Source organism: Pezoporus wallicus, unplaced genomic scaffold (assembly GCF_028554395.1).
Source record: "Pezoporus wallicus isolate ANWC-B61680 ecotype Strahan unplaced genomic scaffold, APGP_CSIRO_Pwel_v1 contig_8803, whole genome shotgun sequence".
Lineage (NCBI taxonomy): Eukaryota > Metazoa > Chordata > Aves > Psittaciformes > Psittacidae > Pezoporus > Pezoporus wallicus.
The window spans coordinates 485,167-512,132 of NW_026635049.1; the positions used below are offsets into that span (position 1 = coordinate 485,167).

Sequence of the window (26,966 nt, forward strand, 5' to 3'; positions counted from 1 at the left end):
TGTTCTGCAGCCCCGCTCCCCCGGGGGAGGCAGCGCTGGAGGGGGCTGCTCCCTCTCTGGCCTCGTTAGGGATATTGAGAGGGGGAGATGGATCAGATGGATCTGCCAGGACACTGCTTCGTCTGGGGGAGAACCAGGGGGGAGATGCTGAGAGTGATGGGCTGGAGCATCTTTGGGGATGCTGATCCTGATGCAGAGGAGAGGGGACAGCCTTGCCAAGAGGAGACTGTCACTGTGTGAAATTCCCTCTCGGAGCTGTGTGAACCCATGGGCTGCATCGCCAGCAAATAGCTGGGGAGGAAAATTAGGTCTTTTAAAGAGCATTTTTATCCTCTGCTGGTTGGTAAGAATGGACCCGGCGAGCAGGAGGGAGGGCGGGAGGCAGAGGGGTGGCGTGATATGCAGATGCCTGTGTCACATGCACACGCACCGGCTGCGCTCCTCGATGTGTTTTCACCCAGCTCGGGGGCTGGCAGCTCGTGGTTCTTACTTCAGAGGGCAGATAGTATTTATTTGGGAGAGAGGGAGCAAGCAGGAGACGTGTGTGCATGCGCGTAGTTGTTTGGGTTTTATCTAAGGAAGACATGTTAAATCACAGCCCAACTCCAGCCCTACACGTGTAACCCCTGGAAGGATCTAGCCCAACACATCCAATTTTTGGTCCCATCAGCCTGGATAGGATCTCTTGTAAACAGCTGGCAACAGAAATTCACACGCCTGCCATTCTTCTGAGGGTGTAGTAAGGGGTTCAGAGGAGTCCCTGCCCTGGAAGGGAAGGGGAAGTAGGTCTGCAAAAGCACAAGCAAAACACTTGGAAAGGAAACTGATGCTTGCAAAGCCGAGCCAAAAAGGGAGGATTTTTATAGCATGCAAATGTTACCTATAGTTATTTATACACCCTCCTCAAAGGTTATTTATTCCCTCTCCCTGCTTTTGTGCTGCTGGCTGGACAACATTCTTCTTTTAGGTGTTTTCAAGGATGTTCTCCAGCCATCACCCAATTGCAGGACTACACGTTTCCTGAGAAAGGAGGGGGATTCATGGCCTGCAACCTGTATTGCTTTTCATTTATTGTAGTGTAAAACAAGAAGCTGCCATTGGAACACGTTATTTGTCACGCTCGTGTAAACAGCAGAGACTGGAGTTAGGAGTGAAGGGGTGAGGCGGAAGCACTGGAGCGCTGCCCCGATTGGGATAGTCAGTGCAGTTTGTCACTTCAGTGCCTGAGCAGTGGTTCCTTTGTCTCTTGTTAGAAGAGATGATGGTGTTCACAGGGTGGGTTTTATTTGCTGCTATCAGAGGAATGAGGTGGTGTTCAGCTGATGTTGTCAATGGGGAACATCGCTGCCTGTGGTCCCCGTGCCTGGGATGTAGCATGTGCTGTATCTTTGTAAGGTGACAGCGAGGGCTCCTTTTCCCTGCTACTGAACTGAAGGTGATGCTGTTTCATTTCCATCTGTCCTGCTTCCGTTTTACCAGTGTCATGGCTATGAAAGGCAGGTTTGCATCTCAGATGCTACTCATTGCAGCAAAGGGGTTGAATATGCCTGGCAACGATAGTGCTAATAAAAGCTATCAGTTCACGTAGCTGAAGGGGGTATCTCCTTGCACCAGGTATCAGGAGTAAGTTTTTCCCCATTTCCTGCATCATGCAGCTGATCAGGAGCAGTGTGTGGTTACTTTATTGTTTCCAGGAGCACTGGGCCCAGCCACCGTGCTGGAGGTCAGAGGCTTGCCTGGCTGCGTCATTAATCCAGCCTGCTGCAGCAAGTTCTTTATTCCTCTGAAACGTGGACTTGCACTTAGAAAGCAAACAATCTTGTAACAATTCTGAGGCTGAACGTTGCAAAACTAGTGGCTTTTGTCATCAGGGATGCTGTCTTTATTGGTCACTCTGGGAATAATACATGAATCCAAGGGAATGTGCTATCCAACAAAGAGGGTTTTTTAAAAAACAGGGGGAAAGGGAAGGGATTGTAGCTTCCTGTGCACTCAGTAATTAGGGCTGGTCCTCTGCAGTTACATGGCACACCAGTGACAGGGTTGGAAGCAGAACGTGGGTTTCCCTGATTCACACCGTAGTTTCCAGTTCCATGTGGACCATCCGACATCAGTGTGCCGACTTCGTCAGCTACCTCTTGCACGGCGCTTTTGCAGTCCTGGGTATTTGCTTATGACAGATGATCAAAAATAACTGCATTGTCTTTTGAAAGCCATCGTGTCCCATTAAAACAGCGACGTTGCGTATGAGATGGGTTTTGTTTTTAGAACTGCTGAAGTAATGGCTTTTGTGCGAGACTTTTCCCCGGAGGAGGCTCGGGGAGCGCAGTGCGGAGGTTTAGCTCCATCTCTTGTGTTTGATTTTTGTCTTCCTGCAGTTGTGGTCTCTCCTTTTGCTGCCCTTTATTTAAGGTGCTTTAGTGATCCTGTGCTGGACATGGTGGGTCATTACTATAAGGGTGAGCTCCTGGATGGCTCGATGAATGAGACAGCCTTGAGCTGCTTTCAAATAGCAGGAAACTGGGCAATAGCCAAGTTAGCACTTGGAGTTGTCCACCTCCTGCAGTTCAGCTGCTGACAATGGAGATAACGATGCAGTGTTATCGCAGATTAGACTGTGAGTTTTTCCTACCCTGAGCTGAACTTCAGGAAAGTTCCCTGGTGTTCCCATGCTGCAGGGGCAGAGCCTTTGGGTGCTGCCAATGGGGACCGAGGCGCACGTGCGATGTTTGTAAATCCAAAGCTTTTCTGTTTCCCTCACCATTGTAGTTGTCCCTTCTGCAATGCCTCAATGAGGAGATGACTCTCTTATCATTATATTTTGCAGGAAGAGCCTTCTGACTCCTCCTGAACCTGCGAATGGATTTCTCAACCTCCAGCCATCCAAGGTGTAAATGAGATAGGAGGGGAGCTTTGCATGAATCCTCTCTTCCCGCCGGCAGCCCGCTGTCTGTCTGCTTAGTTCTGCCTTTTTCTTCCATTGCATGGATTATTTTTCTTTCTTTTATTGTAAATGCCCACCAAATCTGTTGCTAATTCTTGCCAGCGCTGTTGTTTGCATCGGGAGGTGCAGCCGTTGTGCAGCACAAGGGGCAGGGACCCCCAAATTCTGAACAATCGTGATTTACCGTGCAGCTTGGGCAAAGTGCATTTGTTGCCTTGGAAACAAATAGCAGCAGTGAACAACTAAATGAAATTTATGGAATCAACTTCAATAAATCTTGATGATAAATGTGCAAAAACATACACAATTTGATGAAGATCTACAGTATGCAGATGTGAAAGATGATAGTTATAGAACTGCTTCAGCTCCGATTTTGGGCTGCCACAGTCGTGTTCCCATAATCCAGGCGCTTTTTTGTTGTTTCTGAGGAAGCTGTCTGTTTCTTTTCATAGATATGGCATTTAATTTTAATTTCCAGGGTATCTTTTAGTTTAATTGGCATGCTGGCTGATTGCAGTGTGCTGTTTTGTCTTCTGCAGATCCTGATTCATATCTAACTCAGGATAAAAATAAAATAGAGAACTGTGGCAATCGGAGGGAGCAACAAAAGTGCCACGGCGCACGCCTCCGAGAAGGGGGCAGAGCTTCACAAATTAATTAAGGCATTTAGATGTAGGACAGCTCCCTAATTCCTTGTATCAGCCTTTGTGTTTTACAAGGCAGGGACAGGTTAGTGCTTTTGTAGTTACAGCATAACTCTACAGCAGGCTTTCATTCTCACGAGGAAAGGTCTTTATATCTACCCGTGCATAGGGACAGGGTGGAGGGTTTTTTTTTGTGTCACAACAAGTGATATTTCCTAAAACTGGTATTTTTTGCTTCTGGTTTGACCTGTGGGTCCATAAAGGTTCAGGAACATCAGGTTCAGGAACTTGTCTGGAGACTGTTGTAAACCTTTAACACAGCCCTTAATGCAACTTGATGTTTTCCATTAGTTCCTCTTGTCCTTACAGGGTGTTATTTTCACGATGTCCTACCAGGTGAGGAATCTTTGTTTCTTCCTTCCATGGGGTGTTGGGCCCCAGCTTCATGCTTCAGCTGCAGCAGCATTACATGGGCCAGTATTGCTCTGTACCTGCTGTGGTTTCTGCTGCAGCCACCCAGTAAATGACCTGGGGGAGGTTCCATGGCTGGGACCCAAACCCAAGCCTGCTCTTATGGGCAGGGATATGGACATCAGCATCTTTAGGAAGTTGCCTCCCTGTCTCTTCAGCCAGTTCCTCTGCAGAGGCATTTTTTCCCCACTGTGCCTAATTGGTGCTTTGGTTTTGATAAACAGTGGAGGTCTGAAGGATGGATTGGACATATCTTGACTTTAGCCATCTCTTTCCCTTCTCTTATAACCCTTTCATCTTCTTGGCTTCCTCCTGGAATGAGAGATTGTTTCTGAGAGAGAAGACTTCATCTTAGTGCTGTACTTGGACTATGGGCAAGTTAAAAAATCAGGTTGTAACAGAGGATCCTGCTGCTGCCTCAGTGCGTGGTTTGCTGCTGTTATTTCAGATGCACCAGTTTTCCTTTGTTGCTTGGATCTACCCAGCTTCAGAGCCAAGCCCTGAAGCTGCCAAGTATCTTTCAGCCCACAAACTCAGTGCTTCACCATGTCAGCCATAATATGTTGTATGGGTTTAGAAAATCCCTCTGTATGTTAACTCCCTAACCTACAATTCATCCCAGGTCCCCCCTGCTCCTTACTGGAGTTTGCAAAGCAGCTCCACAGAGCCCAGTGCTTGCAATGAGCCCATTGCAATGCATTTTGCTTTATTTTATGCTCTCCGTGCTCATAACCTTGGCTGGGATCAAAATTGAAGTTACCCTTAGATCATAGGTGTGTGAGGCTGTAAACCTGAAGTGTTCCTCTCAGAAAGCCCATGTGTGCAATGATGGTTTCTAAGCTGTGCTCTGATGTTTACAGAGCACTGTAGGCTCTTCCCATTAACATACAACTGTATAAGACAGGTTGAACTCCATTAGGAGCTAAATTTAGTGACTCGCTAACTTCTTTCTGATATGTTTTTATAATTTCATTGTATTATGACACTTGGGTTTAAATTTGCATGAGTAAATGAGCCTCTCACCAAGTCAGGTAAAAAGATTTTTCACTTTATCTACCATGAAATAAGACATTAAAAAAATGGTGAGAGCAGAAAGCAATGTATCCTTGACATATTTAGTTTACATTTGTTTCAACTGTGCTGACGGAACATTTCTAACCATTAGTGATACAATGAAGCTGTTTGTGCTGCTTTAACAGGCTATCGGATTTCACATTATGAAGACATTTTGTAATTAATTTAGTATTTGAGGGGAAAACATTGTTTTTGAAAATACATATTTACATTTAAATACATTCACAATCCAAATTGTAAGATGCAGTGAGTGCAAGGTTGGACCAGATGATCCTTCAGGTCTCTTCCAGCCTGGGTTATTCTAGTCTAGTCCAGTCCATTCCATTCCATATGGTCAGTGAAGCTCCTGCAGCTGGTTGAAGATCAGTCTTCACACCTTCATCCCTGCCATCACAGGGAGTTCCAGCAGCTTCTGTTCCACTAACATGGATTTACAGTCCGTATTTAAGGCACATCTGAACCTGTTATTCAGGATAACCTGGGCAAGACCTGAACAACTTTGAGATCTGCAGTTTAAAGGTATTTTTCCCCTCTTGTTTCCTCTCCAAGGAGAGGAGAGAGACCACCCAGGCTTCTGCTGCTGGTGGGATTTGGGGGATGTATCTGGGCAGAGGCCAGCATGGCAAGAGCGTCCCTCTGTTTCAGGTGGGCAATTAGCAGCAAGGAGGTGGCAGTGATGCTCATCTGGTCCTGACCTGTTCTGTGGTGACGAGAGCTTGTGGAGGTGAAAGTCCCTCTGTTAATTATGTGGCTTTTTGCTCTCCCCAGCTCTTGACGTCACCGGTTTTAATCTGTTTGTCTCATTGATTTTTTTCCCTTCTCCTTTCCCCCCCATTTCATTAATAGTGACAGATGCTTTTAATTAAAAAGAAAAGGCAAAACAAAATCCTGAGTAAAACAAAAAGAGAATATTCTAATTTGGCATGACATTATGAGGCAGAATGGCTCCTGGCATGCAAGGTATGGAAAAGGTCATCTTCCACGGCTACAGCCTTTTGCAATGGTGGAATTAAGTTCAAACTCAGGCTGGTTTTGAAGTCTTAAGTCTCTCCAGGGATTCCTTTCATAACATCTTCGAACTGGATAACACTACAGTAAATGAAATACACTGCACTGGATTAAAGGGTTATTTCCCCTGTGTGTCAAGCTGACACAGAATACCAAACCTCAGGTTGCCTTCCAGTTGTCTCTATCTGCTGATACCCTCTCTGCTTCCCATAACAGCTCTTGGAGTTTGTGCGGAGAAGTTTTGTGATTATTTATTTGGCTTTGCCGCTTGGTGAATGCGGAACGATTTTATACAACAAGGAACCAAAATAAAGCAACTAAATGGAGAAGGAATTTAATGGGGTGAAACACGTGAAGGAAGCAATGCAGGAAAGAGCAGAGCTGCCTCTTCAGGTCTATACACTGCTCTATAATTTATACTGAAATACAAAATATAGATCTCTGCATTGCCACTCGTATGTTCAGCAGCACAGAGCTTGCAATAACGACAGGGTATGATACGCTACTGAGCTCTTATCTGACTGTACCAACAGTTAAAATTTGTTAAGGATCATTTGCAATGTGTTTTGTTGTAGAACAAATGTTCATTTTGACTTTGAACTTGGTGTATGCTGTAGCTTGCGCAGATTGCGTTTAGCACCGGGTAACCAAACCACTGCCATCTGCACAGTGCCAGGGACCACCGTGGCTGAGCTCCAGAGCACGTCCCTCCCTCTCCACACTGGGGAAGAGATGTGTGGATTTAAACATTGACATGTCAGCTCCTCTAGCTCCATCATGGCATGCAGAAAAGGTCTTGGGTCTTCCTTTCCCTACCAAAACATGGATTAAAGGCCACTCTGAAATGATGGAGCACCTGTAAAACACTGATGGTGCAGTAACTTTTCTGGCACTGAAAAAGAAAACTCTTTCTTCTCCCTTCTTGCCTCTTCCCATTTTATTTTGTCCAAAGTGGCCCAAGGCTGGCTTTGTCATATGGAAAACTGGAGTTTTCTTGTAAAGTGTATGTATAACATAAAATGCATCCCTCCCTATTCTTGATACGTTGGGGGTTGGTAAAAACAGGGCACTGTGCTCTGTACGTCGGTGTGTACCTCTGGTTTCTGTACTCGGTATTGAATCTGTCTTATGTCTGTGTGGTTCCACATCCTCCCGCACAATTTTCTCTGGATTTTCTTAAGGATACCACTGGAACAAACACTACCAACTGCTGCTCCTCTCAACCAACCCCAAAACTCTCTCCTTGATGGCTTATGGGATTGGTGAGGGCTGCTGCCCATGCTGCCTGCTCTTCACGGCGGTGGGGAGAGAGGCTGGGCTAATGAAAAGTTGGATTTGAAACATGGTTTGTCTCCATTAGCTTTTGGGATATGATGCGGGCTGGCTGGGACCTGCGTGCTGACCTTGGGCTCCATGGAGGACGTTCCAGTGGGAGCTGCATGTGCTGGCAGGGGGTTTCTGCCAGCGTGCTCCTCGAGGAGGTGTCTCTGCAGGCATCAGGTCCCTCCGTTTCCAAGTGTTATTCACATATAAACACCCACATGCATTAAAAACATTTTGGAAGCGATAGTTTTGGGTTTCTGTGGTCCATGAGTAATGAAAGCCAGCAGCATTTTTAGATTTACCTCTCGCTGAACAATCCGGGAGCAGAAGCAGGGGCAGGGAATTTGCATGTGCTGCTTTTCTGGGTTGGCTGGAGGTATCGGCACGCTCCCGCGCCGCAGCCTTGAGACGGTCTGTGTCTTTCCAGGAGGCCTGAAATCTCTCTGGAAAAGCTGGGACATATTGGAAATCTGCTCCGAGCTTTAGCACTTCCTCCGGATTATTGCTTCAAGCATTCAAAAATATATTTTATAACACTAAAATAAATGTTAATGAGTCTGCATTGCTTATGGCTAACAATAGTGTTTCTATTTAAATAGAGCAGCCTAGCAGGGCGGGCGTTCAGCGGTGGAGGAGCTGGATGAGGAGACCTGGCTTTTTGTTTCTGACTTGATCCTTGATGTCTTGAGCAGTTTTATTCTCTTGTGCTTTGCTTATTCCCGTTCTGCTAAATAGCGGTGAAAAGCTTCCTCGCTTTGTTAAAGCGCCTGGGGTTTATCAAAGGCCTCTGGGCAAGTGTTAAATACTGATCTGGGTATAAAACCTGATATTTAGTATTATGTTTATACCTCTTCAATGTTAGCATGTATTTTTATATACTCCTTGCAGTGACCTTTGTGCTTTTCCAACCAACTGAGGCTGGAAAATGAGTCTCCTTGACTCAGGGATCTTTTCTTTTCCCACCAGCAGGAATGGCACCTTCTTAGTAATTGTGTAAATATGTTTTTTTTGGGGGTGCTTTTGGTGTTTGGGCTGGGGCTCACAGTGCTGGAGATGCCAGTTACATACAGAAGATGGAAGAGTAATCATGAGAAAAATGATAGCATGGAAGTCAGCTCCTTTCATCTTTGTTCTTTTTTTCAGTTGCTTACAATGAAATGTAAGCAGTTGAAAGCAATGAAATGTAAGCAACTTAGCATGTAGGGACAGGCCAAGGGGAATGGCTTTAACCTGACAGAGGGGAGATTGAGATGAGCTCTTAGGCAGAAGCTCTTCCCTGTGAGGGTGCTGAGGCGCTGGCACAGGGTGCCCAGAGAAGCTGTGGCTGCCCCATCGCTGGCAGTGTTCAAGGCCAGGTTGGACACAGGGGCTTGGGGCAAGCTGCTCTAGTGGAAGGTGTCCCTGCCCGTGGCAGGGGTTGGAGCTGGATGAGCTTTAAGGTCTCGTCCACCCAAACCACTCTGAGTCTATGAAATTACTGCTTAAGGATCTCAACTGCCTTGTTAAGTGGATGGTGATTTGGGGAGGCAAATGGGGAGGAGGTGGCTATCCCAGGGTGAGCTGGGGAGCCTTGGGCTGCCTTAAAGAGCCTGCTCAGGAGCAGGGCACAGAGTCAGTGGTGGGAGAGGGGTAGGAGTAGATGGGGTGGCAGGAATTCAACCTTGGCATCATGTCAGAGGCACCAAGCCCTTCTCTGAGCAGCTGCATACCCCACGACTGGGAAGCCAAATGGTTTGTTTGTGTGTTTACATGGATATGTGGGTCTGTGTAGGGGAAAACCACTTAGCAGAAATGCTGCTATTAAAGCCGATGGTGGGAGATTAATCTGGGGTTTAGGGTCTTCCTCCTTGCTGGTACGGTGACCAAATTATGCATTCCTTTCTATGCTAGGAGTCCTTTCCTCGTTACAGGGTATGGAGGAGTTGTGATTCCTGAAACTCTCAGCTCTTCTCTTGCTTTCTCAAGAGCAGTTGAGCTGACGCAGCTCAACTTTGGGGGTGCAAAAGTGTGTTTGTTGGGTTTGTTTGACCCGTGCTCTTTCCACACTGTTCTCTGCTCAAGCCTTTTCCCTGTGCTCCCATGTGGTCTCGACCCATCTCAGTTTGGTGGGCAGCTGCCTCCTCCTGCAAACCCATGGAAGCCCCTCTGCTGCTGTTCCAGTGCTGGTTGTTATGCTAGATTATTTTTTCCCCTTTTCCATTATAGAAATTGCTCCTTTTCCCCCCTGCCATATCACTGACAGCTGCTTCCTCCTTGACACTTGTGATATGTGTGTATGTGCATGAAAACAGTAGGAAGCATTTATGTAGGTGTCACTAATTTAATTTAATCTGATATGGATGTATAGAGAGGACTGTGGTGCACTAAAATCCTTCTCTTTATTTTACAGTCTCCATCGTCATCAAATACAACTCCTTTCATTCTCCTCTTCCATTCACCTACCCAAAGACCAAATCTGGAAATAGTAACCAAAAGAGAAGCCCACGTCATACACAAAGCAGGGAAAGATTGAAATAATTTAAGGGTAAGTAATCTTTTTTACCCTTCTTCTAACTTGCAGCTTTGTGTGTAAAGCTACAATAGTAAGGGCAAGGCTGGATAAAGAAGCTCTAAAGCAAATACCCAGCTGCTTTATGTGTAAAAATGACTGAAATGCTGATTTGGTGGTGTAAGCAAGGTATAGCAGCACCTTTGGCAGGTGAGAAAGAGCCCTGAAGGGCAGCGTGCTGGCATCTTGGAGTGTTGGCACTGTTTGTTCTCACCCTGGTTTGATCTGTGCTTCTGTCTAGGTAAAGGTGATGTCTCTGCATGGGTCATGGGCTTTGTATGGGTTTGGCTGGTTGGAGATAGCTTTCCAGTGGAGAAGGAGCTGGGAGTTCAGCATCTCCAGCTACTGAAAAGCTCATTTGTCATCTCCTCCTCTCTTTTCCACTTTAAACATTACTCAGCTGTGGTTGCAAGCTACGGTTGATCCGTTTGCGTGGGGCAGGATGTTTTGGCTTGCTGTTGCTTTCTGCAATCCCCTGGGTGCTGTGGGCTCCGTGAGCTGTTCCTGGAGAGCAACCTGGTGGTGCCAGTGCCAGGATATTCCAAAGGGAAGCACTGATGGGGGTGGAGGAGGGACAGACCTGAAGGGCAGAGCGTGGAGGGCCTCTCGGTGGAAATGTTTGCCTTAAGGCTTTTCTTTTGCTGTGAAGGTGGCGAATAAGATAGGAGGAGATAGAAAATCAGCTTTTGTGATTCAGACCCCTGGGTGAAGCATTAGTAATCTGCAAATGGTAGGGAATGCATTTTCCCACCCTAGTCCCAGATCTGTGCCTGCATATATTGCATTTCCACACATGCTCTTTCGTAGATGGACAGGATATGTGTTCGCTTACATTAGAGAACTTAGCTTTAAACATCTGGGTTTTCTGGTTTATTGCTGCCTTTTTTATATCCTGGTGTTTTTTTTTCTTACCCCTGCAATGTTTGTTCATGCAAAATTCATATCTGGGAAGGGCATCTTAAATCCCTGCTTCTGAGTCAAAAAGGGAAAGTATGGAAGTGAAAAGAGAGATTGTATCATTTAAGAAATATGATTCATGAATTAATCCTCGTCTGCTACACCATCTGTGGCATGTGTTTCAATACAAAAATCCTGTTTTTATATCTCTTTAAAAAGCTTTCTTCTTGCTGGCTGCCCGAGTTTTCTGCAACACTAATGGGGAATTAGCTTCTTTCTGGGGAGAGACTGGTGGTTTTTAGTCACAGCCTGGGCAGGGGACCCCAACCTGTGTTCAAGCTGTGCGTCACTGGAGGGGACACAGGTTTTTGGGGTGACAGCTCTCTGTATAATGCCATGAGTCTGACTTGACTGCAAAGCCTGTACACAACTGCTTTTTGCACTGGAAGTATAGCTGGGTCTTCCCACCGCCGTGGTGGGGATGGTGCAGGAGATGGGCAGGAGTTGCAGGCAGCTAACTAGATTGTTCTGCACAGGAGTGACAAATGAGTCATGGGTTCTAGAAGTGGACTGGCAGGGTATTTTGTACCTGGTGCTCTGGAACACAAGGGATCGAGGTAGTCCCCATCCTCTGTTTCTTAGTAATGATGCTGTAATCTCTCTGTAGATACAGAGAAAGGGTTGCCCATCATTGCCCCAAAGAGGAGCTGCTACACTTCGTGCCTTCATGAGAAATAAAGGGGCACTGGTGGGTTTTGGGGTGACTGGAAAAGAGTCTTCTTTTTTAATTTGATTCCTGGAATTGTTCTGCAGCCTTTTTACAGGGAACAGTATTCCTTTTATTCCTTAAGCTGTACACCTGGCTTGCTGCTGGAGTCACACCTGAGGGTGTGAGCCTTTTTTTCTCCTTTGCATCAGGGTCCATGAGCATTTCAGCATGTGTATCCCTCACTGGTCCCTTTCCTTGATCGGTCCCTTTCCTGGACCAGGGCATCTTGCTGCCAGGGGTTGCTCCATCAGTTTCTCCTCTGCTCCACCTGGGACACAGGTAAAAGCTGGAGTGCTCTTTCCCTTGTTCTGGAGGAGCATCCCAGGATGCTGGACATGGTGAATGCCTGTTACCCTTGCCACATCCCACGGTGGCCTCAGCCCATGACATGGCAATGTACCCACATGGCTGCAGCTTCTTCTCTGCCGGGGTCACTAATGTACTGTAAGTACAGCTCCGGTGAGCTCCCAGGCGCTGATAATGCTGATAGATGGAGGTTATCCCGGAACTCCGTACCAGTGGTGAAATATTGCAGGTTTATTGCCTTTCCATTCATTTTGGTTTCACGCCTTTCTGCCTTCCTGACTCATTGCTGCTCGGCCTCTGCTTGCAGTTTCTATTTGCTGTGGGAACACCCACTGGACAAGGCGGGAGCATTGCAAGCACTGATGTGATGCTTGCAATAGCTTTTGGAGCTTTCCTGCTTTTTAATTGAGCAGCTAAAGGCGGGACGGGTGACAGAAAGGAAAACGTTAGTGATGCCTTTTGTCACAAGCATGAATAAAGTATTCAAATGAAGGAGCAGCAGCAGAAATGCCTCTTGGGTTGTGTGTGGCTGGCTGGTGTAGGAGTTAGGCTGAAATGGCCATCCCTATATTTAGCATAGGCTTTGTCCCTAAAGGCCTCCTCACTGAAACTGGCTACCAAGACAGTATCAACAGTGGGAGATGCTCTGCCCCATACCCGGGGCTGAGCATATTTAGGCTCTTGAATGATCCCTAAGAAATGTTCTCCCTTTCCCCTCTATTATTACAAATCCCTTTCTGCCTGCTCATTTGGGAATGTGTAACTGCACACAATTCCACAAGCACCAAGTACCCCAATGCTACCGTAAACAGGGAAATAATCTCAAGGGATGTTTAACCCAAAATGGAATTAGACTGAATTACAGACTTCTGCATGGAAAACGCTCGTGGAAATGCAAACCAGAACAGCACCCAGCTCTGTGTCCATCTCACACATGCACACACACCTTGTCTTTCACGGCTTTTGTTTAACTTGAGCTACTTGTGTGCCTTTACAATATTTTGCAGTTTTGCATATTCCTTAATTGCTTCAATCATTTTCTTTATCTGGGTTTCTAAGTTGGCTATTCTTTATCTGCTGCATGCTGTAGTCTGGGGTCTGTTCTGTGAACCTCCACCCCTGCTGGGTGTTTGCTGCTGCCTCCTGTGCCAGCTGCTGCACAATCCCATCACCACCATCTCCGTAAAAGGAGGGTTATGGACCTTGAGAAGGTCCTGTGCTTATGCAGCCAGCAATAGCATCTTGCAAACATCTTTCAGACCCTACAGAAGTTCTGCTAGTAAAAGAAACGCAACAAAACCAAGCACTAAACCACAGAAATTCGACCACAAATGGGAAAAGAGAAGCAGTCCAAGCATTTTCATAAGCGTATTCCATTAGCCATGGGGTTTTACTTTTTATTTCAAGCTCTTATTAAAATTCAGCAGCTTTTATTTAATGAAAAAAAAGGGAAATGTTTATGCTCAGCATAGGCTCTTATTTCCATCACAGTGTGAGCCTGTGAACATGGGGTCCAGTGGATCTCCCCTGGTTTCTCTTCCCTCCTTCCAGGGCACCCCCCATCAATGCGGGTCCCTGCCTGGGGCTGGGAGGGTGATGATGCTCAGTGGTAGAGCACACGTGACAGCAGCCAGTTTCTTGTGGGAAGCTAATGAAGAGATGAGAAGCATCGATTCCCCTCTATTTGTTAGGACCCTAGTGAAACAGCTGTTTGTTTCTCATAAACAATTATGCCAAGACGGAAATTGGCTTGTGTCTGTACGTACTTTTTGGATGGGGGAAATTAAGCAGTAATAGCTGGAAAAATAATATGGGCTATGAGATAATAGATGCCTAAGGGATAAAATTAAACAGTATTTTACAACGAAGGAAGAGGTTTTGGCAATAAATAGTTTGCGTTTGACTTCTTTTTGTTTGCCAGAGGACTGATGCTGTTCGGGAGAGGTTGTCCTGGGATGTGTTTTCCAAACAGACGTAGGAAAATAGTGAAGGTATTTTTATTGTTTTTGTTCCTTCCAAGAAGGATGGAGCCAAGGCCGGGGTGCAGCTCACACTTGTCTACACCACCACTGTGTTGGCTATAATAGGGATGTGGATACCAAGGCTTGCTTCGAGAAACGTTGCTAGTGCAGAAGGATGCTTAAAAGAAAACAGCAAGGTTCAACAAAGTGGACACAGGAGTTGTTTGAAATGCCATAGGGAGGCCTAAAAGCACAGGAAGGGGGAGTGGTGTGTCTGGCCCCATGACAGGGTCGAAACAGAGTTTATTCATAGAATCATAGAGTAGTTAGGGTTGGAAAGGACCTTAAGATCATCCAGTCCCAACCTCCCTGCCATGGACAGGGACACCTCACACTAAACCATCTCACCCAAGGCCTCGTCCAACCTGGCCTTGGACACCGCCAGGGATGGAGCATTCACAACCTCCCTGGGCAACCCATTCCAGTGCCTCACCACCCTTACAGTAAGGAACTTCTTCCTTTTATCCAATCTAAACTTTCCCTGTTTAAGTTTGAACCCATTAGCCCTTGTCCTATCACTACAGTCCCTAATGAAGAGTCCCTCCCCAGCATCCCTGTAGGCCCTCTATTCAGGATGCATGTGTGCTGGTGTGGCGCTTGGCTAGCTTTGGGCTGCTGCAGAAGCCCCTTTCCAGTAATGCAACGACAATGGGATGTGGTTTGGCTCTGCCACCCCTGCACTACGTGCTTTTCCATACCTGCTCTGTGAGCACCTTGCTGGGGTGTAATGCTGTTTTCACTCTTTCAGGTGGCTGGTGCTGCCATCTCTTCCAACTTCTGCATAGGGGATGTGCAGAGTCAGGCCAGGCAAGTGCCTGGGCACCGTTGCAGGCCATATTTCCTTCCTCTTCACCTTGTGGGAAATAAAGCACCGGTCAGAGCTGTAAACCCTAATCTCATCCTCCTGAGGACAGATCCAGGTGCAGCAGGTCGAGATCTGAGGTCTTTGGCTCATGCTTATCCCTGCTCTCAGCTTTCAATCTCTCAAACCCTAGGGAAAGCCTCCCTGCCAGGTGGGAGAACTTCCTAGGTACATCCAGGGCTCATGGGAGAGTCCTGAGGTGCATAGTGCCTGCAGTCCCCATTAGCTGAAGTGGGACTTGGGATTGCTCAGCACCTCTGCAAATGAGGCCAAACTGTCTAGTGCATGGAAAATGAAATCATTAAGTCACTGTTGCATTAAGACTCTGTTTTTTATTCATGGAGTGTAATGTGATTCATTTGCCCTTTTGCTCTCATGTTGAGGAGGCAGTCATCTCGTATGCATCGCTGGCTGCAGGGAGAGGGGTTTATTTATTTATTTCTGGGTTTGTGTGTGTTTATGAGAGAGGGAGCAGACATTTTCATCAAGTGCAGAGCAGCCACGGAGCTGGGATCCTCTGTTTTATCAGTGGTCTCTGCGGCCGCTGCCTGCTGTCGCTCAGCTCAGCTCATTTCTCCTTCTCTAAGATCCTTGCTCCTGCGCCAGCTTCCCTGTGCTGAGGCAGCACTGGAGCATTCCAGATGTGTTACAAGAGCCCCTGCACTCGCCCCGAGCCTGAGATGGAGACACGAGGGGCACACCAACCTCTGGAGTCAGAGCATCCTTTGGTGCCTCTGTGACACCGAGTCCCTGGCAGCCCTTTGCAGAGGGGTGGGTTAAGCTATTTATCACGTAACTATAGGTACCTTAGCACCCACAGCCACTTATGGACATGGCGTGGGATCTTGCTGCTATGTGGTAGAACACAGGATGGGACTTTATGAGCTGATTAAAAAGAGCTGATGAAGATAGTGGGTCCTTACTGCTATGGGTTGCTCTTTTCTGTTAACTGCAGCCTAGGGAGATCATCCCTCCCCGAAGTTAAAAGAAGAAACACACCAAGAGAGGGGAGAGTATAGAAATGAACAGAAAAAACACCATCTTATTAAATGTTAGCATGGGGAGCATTACCTAAGTCACTAATTCCAAAAGGATGGTAATGAGTCACTTTGAGTCACCGCTTGTTGTGGGACAGGATGGGAGCAGTTCAGCTCTGGGTGCTGGATCTCCACCTGCAAAACAAGAAGTAAGAAATTCCTTTTCAGCCCCGACAATCCCAGCCAGCCCTTTTCAAGCACAGAGCTCTGAACTCTGTCTTGCTCTCAGATTGCAAGCGGTCACGACACAGCACAGTGACCATCTCAGAGTCCTCAGGTGACCCTGGATTTCTAATGCTAGAGTCATAATAGGTGTAAAAATCAATAAGGCATAGTTTAGAAGCAGGAGGCAGCAGAAGGAGAGTTAATTCAATGTGGTTCTTTTTTTGCCTTGTCCTTTTATTCCCTTTTTTAACCTCTGTAGACCAAACCCATGCTAGGAAGGACCAGCTAACCAGAGCACAGCTTGGGAGTAGGAAACAAGGTCTGAGGTGCAGGCAAGGGAGATGGCTGTTCTGCAGGACACGGGATGGGCGCTTAATTTGGTGATTTTCCTACACTTTGTTGATGGGGATGTGTAAGAATGGGTCAGGTGTGGGTAAAGATAAGGAGAAAGGGTTTTCAGAAGAGCTTGGAGCCGAGAGCCATTTGGGAAGGGGAGGTTTTTTGCCTCCCAACGATTTGGGTAGACAAAAGAAGGGAGGCGATTTGGAGTGGGGAGGCAATAATGCAGACCTTCGCCGCTCTTTGTTTTCAACCAAGAAATGCACAAATCGCTGCTGATATTGCCGAGTGGTTTCCTGCTGCTTTGTGGCTTGATGTGGAGCTGCAGCCGTTCCTAGCCTGGTTCCTGACTTTGCCGTGCCGTAGCACAGAAAAGAAAGCAGAGCAAATCCTTCCTGGCAGAGCCGTAATTGTTCCCTACGTGGTGCCTGCCTGGAGAACCGCGTCGCCAACACCTTCACCTTGCATCGCGCTTTAGATCCTGGATGAGTTTTGAACAGATTAATGCCTTTTGGAGAGTTCTAGGAAGGTCAGAAACAGAAAAGAGGCTCTAATAGCAGTATAGCAACCAGCTGGTTGCATTGGGTTTCATTTTACTGCCATAGTAACACCATGAGCCACAGTGTTAATACCGTGCCCACTGAATGCCATTTCCTCCCCTTTTTTTGTCAAGACACAAGCCCATAAGAAGATATTTTCTTCCCAAAGAATTTCCATGAGGCAGTGATAGGCTTTTCGGAGGGGATGGTCCTCGTACCCAGAGATGTAAGGTGGGTAATTTACAAGGCAGTGTGCAAATGCCAAATTGTTAGGCAGAACTGCTGCTGATTTAGAAGGCAGCTAATGCTATAAATGTGCCAAGTTCCAGTAGAGTGTTTCTACAGATGGAATAACTGGAAATATTGGAGAGATTCCAAAGGTTTAATCAAATTCAACCAGGGTTGTTTTTTTTTTCTTTTTCTTTTCCTTTTTTTTTTTTTAACTGCAGAATTCTCTAAGGGATGTGAGTTGAAATAGTAGATTATTCCATTGCTTTTAGTACCATGGGGGAGATTTTTGTAGATGAACATAAAGCACATACTTTCAAGCAGACGTGTAAGTGGGTGTACAGATGAGAGCCAGAGCAGCAATGCTGGGAAGGCTGTGCTGGTTGAGTTTAGAGGGAACATCATCTTTAGATACCCTGGCAAGAGGGTTCTTGGAGGTGGACTGCTGGGTTTTCAGTCATGCAGCACAAAGGGAGCGAGGGGAAGGGTTTGTGAACGTGGCAGCAGCAGTGGCACTGGTCCTGCACCGCTCTTCTGCTGGAGCCAGGCAGGTTTTGGTGGGATTCTGGTCATGAGCATCCTCTCTGTGGCTCACTGTGCAGCGCTGGGGCATGCATATGTTTCTGCACAGATGCACACCTTCCTCTAGTCTTGTTGACAGCCTTTCCAGGGCTTCTTAGTTAGCCAGACCATATGTGCTTGGGCATGGAGATAGTGTGATCTGGAAAGAGCATCGCATTATCCTTGGGCTGCAAACACCAGCAGGAGCAGTTCAGAGCAAATTTTGTCTGCAAGGAGATGCAGAGCTCTTGGGCTTGCATCGCAGGACATGCATAATGATCAAACACGATTTCTTTGCTCATTTGTCATAACCACAAAGCCGTTTGCCTTTGTTCTCTCCCCAAATCAGCTCTCCATGTCCATTCCTTAAATATTCACCCAAAGCATGGATGAAAGCCACCAGGGAGAGGAGACATGGCGTGTCTCCAGGTAAACCTGGAGAAGTGATGTGGGACCTAGCTGGGGAAGGGGTTGGAAATTGTTCCATGGAGTTTCCCGTGCCATTGGTACAGATAATGAATAGCCTGTCCCCATTGCTGGCAGGATGTTGTATCGGGATGCCGTGGTAGGGCCATGAACCTCTGAAGGGTGTAGGCAGCAAGCGATGCTGTGACAGGCGCTGAAGCTTTCATCTTGCTGGGGTATTTTTGTGTGGCATTTCTTCAATTTCTTTTGCAGATGGCTGGATTGGCTCCATTAATTGTCATTTATTCAGTTCTTGTATGGGAAGAAGAGTTCCCTGCTTTTCCTGGAGTGTTTCCTATTGATCCTCTCTGCTCTTTGCTGCTCTGGAGTCAGGGACCGTCTCCCTCCCAGGCATTGCTGTACTCTCTGCCTACTTTCTCTGCAGACCCCCATGTCTCTATGCAGCATTTCTCACTGAATAAATTGCTACAGCGCTATTAGCCTCAATGCCACAGTCTGCTGCTCCTGCCTTCCTGCACCCACCTCCATCCTGCAATTGATCCAGCCTGCTGTCTGCTTGCTGCAGTCCACGTTGCCTGCTGCCGCTGCACACAATGGCTTTCGAATGGAATTGTTTCAAAACGGGTTAGAAACATTCACTCCCTTCATGAGACTGTCCATTGTGTCAAGCAGAGCTGGGAGCTTTGACACGATTCTACTTTGCTGAAGGATACAGGAAGAGTCTTAATTTTTTGCGGATTTTTTTAATTAAAGTCAATGCGGAAATTAAAACCTCTGTGATGGTGGGAATCAGGTCCCTGAAGGTGCTGTTGTGTGTGGATCTGTGTCCTAGATTGTGTGTCCTGCTCAAGCAGTGCTCTGGGGTGCCTCAGCTCCTGGCTGGCTCTCAGCGTTGCAGGGATTGGGGATCGGAGATGCGAGCCTCCGGTGCCCGTGGTGCTGCGCTGTGCAGCGCTTGCTGGCAGCTCTGTCTCAGGAGGCATCGGGATGACTGTTGTTCTGTTGATGTGGTTGTGATCTAACTAGAGGAGTTTTGGAGGTGTAGCCCATTGCGGTCTTCTCTGGAGGTGTTTAACTGTTGTAATGTAATAGAACCATAGAATGGGTTGGGTTGAAAAGGACCTTAAGTTCATCCAGTTCCACCCCCCTGCCACAGGCAGGGACTCCTTCCACTGGAGCAGGTTGCTCCAAGCCCCATCCAGCCTGGCCTTGAACACTGCCAGGGATGGGGCAGCCACAGCTTCAACATAGAAACTCTCTTTGTATCATACGCATCTATAGCTGTTTTCTCTGCAGATGCAAAAAAGCTTTTGCAAGTGCTACAGGAAGAAGGTTTGGAAATAGGGAATAATTTCGCAGGTAGTTGTAAGGATCACCCCGGGAAAGCTGTGTTTGTACAAAAGGTGGTACAGTGCTTCCAACAGCTGGTGATGTTCCTTTGTTTCTCATTCGTCATCCGTCCCTCCCAAACTCCTCTTCACTCCAAATACTCGCACAAGAGCCCTTCTGAAGCAACATTTATCTCAAGTGCTGCTATATCAGGATTCATCGATCTTGTCATAAGATCATCCACACCAAATTGCAGCTCTCAGGGTGGAAGAGTGACACATGCACTCGGTTTCCCTAGGCCTGTTCTTTGGCGTTGCCAAGAGACTGACTCTGGGGTAGGACTTGCTTGGATCTTACTTTGCAACATGACCCACCTCAGAATCTCATGGAGTAGCCCGGTTCAACATGATGATCTGGCTCCAGGAGGTGTCAAGGACCCACCTAAGCAATGAGAGTGGATTTGTCCTCAGTCCCCTGGCACCCTCTTAGCGAGTTTGCAAACCCTTGTGGAAATCTGCCTGAATTCAATCTTCTCCAAGCGTTCTTCCTTCCTGCCCTTGCCCAATAGGAGGTCTTGGTCTGGCAGTCACTGCCTCTACCACTCGTTGCACCTCCTGGGGAATACCCTGGCTGTGTCTTTCCAACACTTGCAAGCCTATCCTTGCATTATGCTGAAAGTGGTGTGAACAGGCTCCTGAACAAATATCTTCTGTGCCTACAGATCCTCCTAAACTCACCTCTAGCATCTTGTCTTCAAGAAGTGATGGAATAAAACTACCAGCACAATAAAAGTCACCCTTGTAACCTTCCTGTCCACTCTGAGCTCCTCCCTGTCTGCTGATGGCAAATGCAGTGATACTGCATCAAACTGAATTTAGGACTCTGTCATAGAGTCAGCAAGGTTGGAAAAGACCTTTAAGATCATTAAGCCTAATTGTTACCCCAGCACTGCCAGGTCTACCACTAAACGTGTTTCTTCCTCAGGAATACCTTTGGGCATTTTACACTGTGGGTTCAGCAGTAGCAGTCATTTTTCTCCTTCCTAGTAGCTGGTGCAGTGCTGTGTTTTTGACTTTCAGCCTGGGAACAGCTCTGATAACACCGATGGTTTTAGTTGTTGCTCAGTAATGTTTACTCTGACCAAGAACTTTCTGAGCCTCATGCTCTGCCAGGGAGGAGGGGAAGCCAGGAGGAAGCAGAGACAGGACACCTGACCCAAAGGTATTCCATACCACAGCACATCATGCCCAGTATATAAACTGGGGGCAGTTACCTGGAAGGTCTGGATCACTGCTCGGTCGGGCTGGGTATCGGTTGGCGGGTCATGAGCGGTTGTATTCTCTTCCCTTGTTACTTCCCTTATCATTATTATTACTGGTGGCAGCAGCAGTGGTTTGTGTTATACCTTAGTTACTGGGCTGCTCTTATCTCAACCCATGGGAGTTACATTCTTTAGATTCTCCTCCCCACCCCTCTGGGAGCTGTGGGGAGGAAGGTGGGGGGGGGGAGTGAGGGAACGGCTGCGTGGTTCTGAGTTACTGGGTGGGCTTAACCCACGACAGACATACAATAATGATATTACAAATTTAGTGTGGCTGATGAGATTTTTGCTCAGACAGGACCACCTATAATTGCAGACAGCGATCTCAGTGTTTGCATAGGTGTTGTCATTTCTGTTGAACTGTCAAGCAGGAGGTTATCGTGCTGTTGATGTCTATGGCAGGCTCAAAAAGAGGTTCAGTAATAAACCATCTATCAGGAAATTCATGGTTCACTACTGATCTAGGTCCAGATCTGAGCTAGAGGTGAGGTGCTCCTGTCATCATGTTGTGGTCCCTGTCCTACTTCTCATCCTCAAACTCTTTCTTTGCATCTGTTATTAAAAGCTATTACCCCAGGAGTTTTATTTCCTCTCTTCTCCAAAGAACAGAAGTAAATATGCACAGATAATATTGTGTATCTGTATTTTAAGTGCTGACTTTGTGTGCCACAGCTAGATATCATCCCAAATCTACTTAAGTTTACATGGCTGTGTCATCCTCCCTTTGTTGGAGAGGACATAACAAGAAATAATACAAGGTACAAGCTGAACCCACCGTCACCCAAAATAAGATTATAAACCAGAATCTCCTCTTTTGGGGGAAATGCCCCAAAGAACAATGTTTTGAGGCTGTCCATCAAGTTTTTCTGTCTGAAGTTACTCTTTTTTTTTTTTTTCCTGAATGCTGAAATGATCTTGCTCCAGAGGGAAAAGACGAGGTTGCAGTCTGTGTTTGCTTTTGTCAAGTGTAACATCTTCAGAACATCCTGCTCTTTGGGTCCTTTTGGCCCTCTTCTGGAGTGGAAGGGGAGTCTGGGTCCCTTGGTTCACATAAAGGAGTCCCTGGCCATCACTGTCACCTCTTACTCCCCCAGGAATGGCACTGCAGTCTGATCCTTCACATGTCTGATGAGGGTCTGTCAAGGATGTCTTTTCTTCAGATGGAACAGAACATTTCTTTCCAAGAAAATATAGACAATATGTAGGAAAATAACTGTCTCTTCCAGGCTGTACTGCTTTTCTTGGGCATTGGGATGCCCACCAGGGACCTGCTTCTGCTCTTCATTCCTCTCCATCCCCACTGCACACTGTGTGGTCCTTGTCCCGCAGCTCTTAGCCAGGAAAAGGTGAATACAATTCACTAAGTTTGCCTATCCTTGGTCTAATTAGTTCATTAAGCAGAAGGGAGCTCAGATCGCAGTTCAAATGGCTTTAATTCGAGTGAACTTGAGACAATGTGAGAGGATTAAATAGTAAAATCATGTTCTTTGTCCAAAAAATAGCTATTCAATTTGAGTTGAATATTTAATTTTCAGAACATGAGGGTTAGATATTGATACTGTTTGGCAGAGAGTTCCTCACTTGTAAGACTGCACTGAGAGTTCCTCACATGCTGAGACCAGTGCTTGAAATCAAGCACATCTTCCTGGACATACACTCTGAACAAATAATTGGCCCCAACAAAGAGGTGACTGGGTAAGATTTAATTGCTTGTTATTGTAGGAGGTCCTCTGAAATGGTCTTCTGGTCTTAAATTCTGTGGATATCCATAAGATTTTGGAGGTGGCTTTTCTCAGAGAGGGGAACTGCGAATGTCTGTTCATTACCCAGACTAATCATAGAATCATAGAATAGTTAGGGTTGGAAAGGACCTTAAGATCATCCAGTTCCAACCCCCCTGCCATGGGCAGGGACACCTCACACTAAACCACGTCACCCAAGGCTCTGTCCAACCTGGCCTTGAACACTGCCAGGGATGGAGCATTCACAGCCTCCCTGGGCAACCCATTCCAGTGCCTCACCACCCTCACAGTAACGAATTTCTTCCTTATATCCAATCTAAACTTCCCCTGTTTGTTTTAACCCATTACCCCTTGTCCTGTCACTACAGTCCCTAATGAAGAGTCCCTCCCCAGCATCCCTGTAGCCCCCCTTCAGATACTGGAAGCTGCTCTGAGGTCTCCACGCAGCCTTCTCTTCTCCAGGCTGAACAGCCCCAACTTTCTCAGCCTGTCTTCATACAGGAGGTGCTCCAGCCCCTGATCATCCTTGTGGCCTCCTCTGGACTTGTTCCAACAGTTCCATGTCCTTTTTATGCTGAGGACACCAGAACTGCACACAATGCTCCAGGTGAGGTCTCACAAGAGCAGAGTAGAGGGGCAGGATCACCTCCTTCAACCTCTGGTCACGCTCCTTTTGATGCAGCCCAGGATACGGTTGCTTTCTGGGCTGTGAGCGCACGCTGAAGCCGGCTCATGTTCATTTTCTCATCAACCAACACCCCCAAGTCCTTCTCCACAGGGCTGCTCTGAATCTCTTCTTTGCCCAACCTGGAGCTGTGCCTTCATGGGCTGAAGGAGAACCATCTTCATGGGTGGCTTCTGCTGGGGAGGCAGCCATGGGAAGCCCTCCCATAATGAATATGGTAGAAATACAAAGACCCGAGTAGCCAGGAGATTCAAAATGCTGCCTGGAATACAGCATGGAGCGGGATGAAATGGCTGCAGCCCCGGCGCATGTGCTGTGCCTCTGCCAGCCCTAAGTGATGTTTCCATGCTTTTAGTGGTATTGTGCAAGGCATGGCTGAGGGAAAAAGAACTCTTTGCATGCCCAAGATGCGTTAATGGAGTATTTTATCTTCTTTTATGTTTTCCTTTTTTAATACTGTGTGCCTGCATCTATTCCAGTAGGGAAAAACAATGCTAATTGAAACCTTTGAAGGGGTTTGTAGTAAATGAGAACAAACATTAGCAGGCTGAGGAATTTAAAGGGAATATGGTCAAAATACTAGTGACAGTTTTAGTCAAAATATCTGAGTTTAGGGACTTGCAGGAGTGGTTTTAGTTAGCTTAAATTTGTTGAGCATAGCGAGGATAAAAGGCGGTTGGTGGCTGATTTCTGCATCAGCAGCACGAGGGCTGTCCTAGTGCCTTTTATTTTTCCTGTGAAAGAAGTCAAGCTTGAGCATTGCATGGTAATGGGTCAAAAATACATTGTTTTGACCTTTCCCACTCACTGATGCATCAATGTCTTCGACCTGCATGGGTGTGATGAGGTGTTCTATTAGCACATCCTCATTGAAACCAGCTCCATCCCATGCAAACCAGTTGGAGGCTTTCAGGGAACACCAGATTGAGCCCTTTCTGCTGCAAATAGTCATGTTGCACTGGGGGATGTGCTGAGGTGGCAGCATTTTCTGCATGGATAAAGTGGTTCCTGTACAGGCATATTTATGGCTTATAAAGCTTTTGGCTGAGAACATGCTGTATAGAGCAAAGGGACACAGAAGCATCATAATGCTGAATCCAAACTCCTTTGAAGTCTGGGTCACTTTACTGGTGGGCTTTTTCATTCTGGCCTGTTTTGTTAAGTGTGCCCTTCCACTTTAGCCTGAAGGCTTGTGCTTGCTTGGTTCCTGTACTGGACACCTTTAAGTCAACCAGAGGATGATGGCATTGGCTTCACTGACATTTCATTTACTCTTTCTGTGCTAGCTTCTTTGCCTGAAGACTCTCAGTAGGTGAGGGGTTAACAGCATGCTCGTGCTTCTTCCAGTTACCCCATCAGGACTGTTGAAAAATTAGCTTCTCCCCACTTACAGCACTATAATTAGGATACAGGAGTTGTGGGGAATGATTTCACAAAGTGACTTGGTGTACTCGCCCATGCACCCCAGGGAGCCAGGCAGTTATGCATACATAATTCTACTCTTTGAATATTTTCTCTTTCTCTGCATAATTTCTCTCTATTCATCTTTCCAGTGTCCTTCTGAGATAAACTTAGAAGTCTCAGCTTTCAGCATTTAAAAAAAGATCCTGTGCCTGCATGTGCACTACTTGCATTTAAACCAGCAGCCGTTCTCCGGGATGGAGCGGAGGGGTGAGGCCAGGGAAGAGGGTGAAGGAGCCTACAGAAGGAAGCAGGAGAAGCCCTTTAGCACATCACAACCCTCCTGGCTGGGGGATGATCAGAAGGAGGTGGTGAGGAGTGTTCCATTCTTGAGCTCCAAACTCATTCATCATTTAGGCTTTGATAGGGCAAAGCTGCTGTTTAGCTGGGGCAGGTGCTTTGTGAAGGTTGCTCTGGTCCCCACAGGCACAGTCTGATACCCTGTGCTTTCAGTTCCCACACAGGGCAGTGAAAGATCCCTTTGGCTGTCAGCAGGTTTTGGTTTCCTGCCACCATCCTTGAGCCAAAACCTGTGACACAGCACTCAGTCACCCATGCACAGTCAATATTTTAGCCGCAAGCTAATGGTGTTATTGCACTTTGCATTGGGAGTCTTCAGTCTTTGCTGCAAAGAGCGATGTCTTCGTGTCTTGTAATAGCTGGTGTAAGGAGCTGCTCTGGTTTAATTAATCAAGAGCCTGAATTTGAGTCCCCTCAGCTTTGCTCATCATGAATTGGAGTCTGGGAGCTGGGATCTGGGGTGACTGGAGTCACACACATGGATGCTTAGCAGCAGGGGCTGGTTTGGACTTTTTTACCTAGGGGTCACTGATGCACCCAGGGGTGCACCCCAGTGTTACAGAGCTGACCCATTGAGCTGCAGGTGGGGTTTTGTTTCTCATACCCTGCTGATGCTGTTCTCAGTGAATTTATTGCAGTGTGATAAGCAAAACACAAAGTAACTGCCAGCATATTTCCACTGTCTTCAGAGTCAGTTTATCTTTATAAACTTGCTGTTGACGTGATGCAATTTCTCCCTGTTTCAGTGTAGCTGTAGAGCAGCAAAGTTGTGATAAAAGACAACTTGTTGAAGGGTTTCTTTGTCATACTCCTGAATCATCTACCATTCCTTTTTTTCTCCCCGGTGCAAGAAGTGTGCTGGTGCTTTGCAATTATACCTGCACTCAATGCCTTTTTCTTCCTTTCTCCCCCCCACCTCCTTCCTCTCAGTGATTCAAGTTCCCTACTGTACCCTTATTCATTCTCTCTCTTTTGGTTCCTTCTTCTCCTTCCTTTTTGTATTTTATCCACCACCTTCTCAAGGCACTGAAGCTGTAGCTGCCTTACTGTGGGCTAAGGAAAAGCCTCTGTTGTACTTCCCGAAGAAAGCTCATTGTGTGGTGCCATGAAAAAAGGTTTAAACAGCACAAGGGAATAAAGGCACCACATTCTCTGAAACTTTTTCTTTTTCTTTTTTTTTCTTTTTTTATTTTTTTAAGGAATAATATAGAAGCTGCTAGGAAAGGGCAGAAATGTCTCCTGCTTCTCTCTAGTCATGCCTGTCAGGCTGTGAAATTCTAAGGAAACTTGTTTTTTACATGGGAGCTTGAAAGCTAGACTACCCCACCTCCAAAGCTTTGCTGTTCTCTGCATTACCCTCATAAGCCTAACAAAAAAATCCTAAGATTGTTCCCAAACAGCACAGAATCAAAGCTTACAAGGCAGTAGTGTAATTACTTGCTTGCTTTTTTGGTATTGGTTTATAGCAATCTTATGTAAGATGCTCAAATACTTTCACAGAGGCCTTTTGAGCAGCGAGAGCTCTGTTATTCTGCTATCAGCAGAGTTGCTGGAGGCTGGCATCAGTAGAAATGAGTGATGAGTTTGGATCCTGGCTGCAGTTCTATGGTGGGGACAGGCCCTGGATGTGCTGGACCCATCACTGCTGGACCCATCACTGCTGGACCCATCACTGCTGGACCCATCACTGCTGGACCCATCACTGCTGGACTGCTGCAGCTGCCAAGCCCTGGTACATGCTGCAGCCATCCACATCACATCCTTCCTGTGTATGTCCATCCCTTCCTGGTCAAAAAGGCTTTGAGATTTTCGTTGATTTATATTCAATAATGATGATTATTCATATTCTTCTCCTTGTTGGCAGAATCTCACCCAGCTGCATTGGTGCTACCTGGGGTGATAAGCAGCCATCCACAGGGTCAGTGAGTGAAGGGCAGCGCTGCCACCTGGTTTGAGAAGTGACAGT

At 46.7% G+C, this 26,966-nt stretch overlaps 1 protein-coding gene across 2 annotated transcripts in view; it reads left to right on the top strand.

Annotated features, from left to right (window-relative positions):
* The window catches only part of NEXMIF (neurite extension and migration factor), a 164,041-nt gene that overhangs the window by 98,598 nt on the left and 38,477 nt on the right, over positions 1-26,966 (top strand). For both annotated transcript variants that reach the window (XM_057400578.1, XM_057400570.1), the window contains exon 2: positions 9,854-9,988. The gene's annotated coding sequence lies outside the window, so the exon portion shown is untranslated. The remainder of the gene's footprint in view (positions 1-9,853; positions 9,989-26,966) is intronic.